The 3,254-nt window shown below is 45.5% G+C and overlaps 1 long non-coding RNA gene across 1 annotated transcript; it reads right to left on the reverse strand.

The window, feature by feature from the left end:
- Positions 1–328: 328 nt before the first annotated feature.
- LOC128314256 (uncharacterized) lies at positions 329–2,562 on the reverse strand. Its single transcript, XR_008295750.1, has 3 exons — positions 2,296–2,562; positions 1,630–1,775; positions 329–566 (listed from the first exon to the last, which is right to left on the reverse strand). It is a non-coding gene; the product is annotated as an uncharacterized LOC128314256 (long non-coding RNA).
- Positions 2,563–3,254: the final 692 nt, after the last annotated feature.

A 3,254-nucleotide genomic window follows, 5' to 3' on the forward strand; every position in this document is an offset into this window, starting at 1 on the left:
AGAGAGAGAGAGAGAGAGAGAGAGTGGGGAGGGGCAGAGGGAGTAGAAGGGAGAGAATCTTAAGCAGCTCCACGGTCAGCATGGAGCCTGAGGGGAGACTTGATCTCACCACAATGAGATCATGATCTGAGCCAAAATCAAGAGTCGGACACTCAACCGACTGAGCCACCCAGGAGCCCCCTTAGCTTATTCTTTATTTAAAAATGTATTGATGAGCAAAACCAGAGTTAACAATAAAATCACAAATCACCAGCAGTACTGCAGTGTATCATATCGTCACTTGAATAAAGACCATCCTTTTAAACTTTTATTTACTTAATTGGTTTTATTTATTTCCGGAAATGCTATTAACATGTTGCTAAACAGGGCTCCGCTGAGCACCGTTTGCAAAATGAAGCCCCAAGCAATGCCTAATGAGCACAGCTATTACTTTATGCCCATAGTGACCACGTACGTTGGCAGGGCACAGAGAACCTGCTGGTTGTGGGCTGTTCTTTATCTTCTCTGCTGCCCCATCCCATTATTCCTGATTCCAGGAGGATGGCAGAATAGAAGTGAGCACGATACTGTTGTGGAAAAAAAAAAAATTGTGACTTTTTAATACACGTGAATTCTGAAATTAACAAAACTCCCAAACTCCTGTTCTTTGACTCTTAGTAGGGAAAAATTGCACACAACACATACAATCATAGTGGGCCATCGGTGTGAGATTAAAACTGCTCTAGATAATCCAGGATCTGATGAGATGAGAAGGATCAGAGGGTTTTGAGTGATGTGGTCACTGCGATGTGTTGAGAAGGAATGGATTAGAATCATTATGCGGATGCCAAGAAATTAACTGGTTAGGACCCGATTACAATGGCCCCATCAGGATATACATGGTAACTCGTATCCAGACATGGCCCCCAATGGACTTCAACTCCCATCATTCGTGCCCTGTGCAGTCCCCGCCCCTTGAACCCGGACTGGCCCTTTTCTCACTCATAAGTACTAGATTGTGGCAGAAGTTATTTCTAAGGCTAGATCAGAAGAAATCTTGCATCTTCTAGATTCTTCTCTCGGAGTATTCATTTGGGGGGAAGCCAACCACCCTGTGAGAAACCCCGACTATCTTGAGGCCACCCTGGCATGAGAACGCCCTGTGAGAAGAAGACAGAGAGGCCACATGAAAAGAGATGGTCAGCCAGCCTCCGGTTTTTCTGGCTATTGTAGCCCAGATGTGTGAATGAAGAAGTCATCTTGGACATCTAACCCACATGACTCTATAAATAAATGCAGTTCCCATTGACGTCTGGATGTAACCTTAAGAGAGATCCCAGGGAAGAACTGCCCAACTAAGCCCAGTCAGCACACACACAGAAGTAATAATAATAATACTAATAATAATAAATTTCTGTTTCATGTGAATGTTAAGGTAGTTTCTTATGCATCTATAGATAGCCAGAATGAACTGTCGAAAATATTATTACCTGCTAATTAAATAGAACATTGTTCTAAATCAAGTCTGTTTCTTCTATGGTAATATTGATCTCTACATATATTAAAAACTTAGTGTATCTGTTTGCTAGGCCTGTCATAACAAAATACCACGGACTGGAGGGCTTAAGCAACAGGAATCTGTTCTCTCACAGTTCTAGGGGCTGGAAGTTCAAGACCATGGTGTCAGAAGGTTATTTTTCCTCTGAGGCCTGTTGGTTCGCCGATGGCCCCCTTCTTGCTGTGTCTTCACATGGCCTCTTCTCTGTGTTCTTGCATCCTTGCTGTCTCTTCCTTTCCTTTTTAATTAAAAAAAAAAAAAAAATTTAACGTTTATTTATTTTTGAGAGAGAGAGAGACAGACAGAGTGTGAGTGGGGGAGGGAAAGAGAGAGAGGGAGACACCAAATCTGAAGCAGGCTCCAGGCTCTGAGTCGTCAGCACAGAGCCCGATGCGGGACTCAAACCCACGAACCACGGGATCGTGACCTGAGCCCAAGTCAGATGCCCAAACGACTGAGCCACCCAGGTGTTCCTCTTCCTCTTCTTATAAGGACACCGGTCACATTGGATCAGGCCCACCCTAATGACCTCATTTTAATCTAATCACTTGTTTAAAAGCCCTCTCTCCAAAAACAGTCACATTCAGAGGTGCTAAGGGAGGGTCGCAACATACGAATTCGGGGGGAACACAAGTCATTTCATGACACCCAAGTGATCAGAGCAATGTTGCCACAAGCTTGTTTTGTGAAATAGTATCTGTCATCTGTAAACGAGCACAGACTTAATAAATGAACAGGGAAAGGCCACAGGGGCTTACCGGAATTCAAAGGGGATTTACGTGGATGACTCAGTGTTATATATGCTTTGTAAAATACCCCTATCCCTCTATAACTCTGTATCTACATCCATCTATCCCAGGGACAGACTCGCTGTTTCCCACCCCTATCACCTTAATGCTGAAACAGAGAAGAGACTGAATGGCCATTAGAACCCTGTTTGCCTATTCGGCACACGGTCACATGCTTGGCACCGTGAGCATGGTTCTGTGGGGCTCAGAGTCCCGTGATGGCTTGGAGAGCGTACAAACGACTTCCGTAAAGGTAACAGTGGGGTAACAAACGCACAGAACGTTCTGGAAACGGAGGAAAGGGTGGGGCAACAAATGCTCCGGAAACAGAGGAAAGGTAAAGAGAGAGAGCTCGCACATCTCGTGGGTGTGCACCCAGGCGCATGCACAGCCCACACTCCATCCTGGGCATCTATCTCCATGGCTCTCAGGATAATATGTGAGACACCACTACAAGTCAGCCGAATTATGTGATTCTGTTGCCGGAATCAGTATTGATTTACTCCCCGCCCTAAAAGAAGCTCTATAACCTCCCGGGGACATAATCCCCCATTTTCACCGAAGGAAAGGCCCTTCTTGACAGAGGCATGGGGAGAGTCCATCAGCTTGCTGTCAAAAGCCAAGGCTTCAGACCAAGCACAGACAGCTTAGTTTTCAGGCTTTAGTTCCCAGCTAATGAGTCTGCAGCCTCAACCTCAGGCTTAAGTTCTTCACCCCTGGTTTAACTTGACCCAGATGGCTGAGCCCTCCTTGGGTGCTCTAAGATGAAATGCAGTTCAGGTTCCTCGAGGCTTAGTGAGAGCTAACTTCGGCGAGTTTCTGTGTCGCTCTCCTTCTGAGTCAGCAAAATATCCGCCTCTATTATATATCCCTTTTCTTGTTCCAGCAGGAAAGTCTATCGTGGATCAATAGGTACACCCAGCCTCGAA

This window comes from Acinonyx jubatus, chromosome B1 (genome assembly GCF_027475565.1).
Source record: "Acinonyx jubatus isolate Ajub_Pintada_27869175 chromosome B1, VMU_Ajub_asm_v1.0, whole genome shotgun sequence".
Lineage (NCBI taxonomy): Eukaryota > Metazoa > Chordata > Mammalia > Carnivora > Felidae > Acinonyx > Acinonyx jubatus.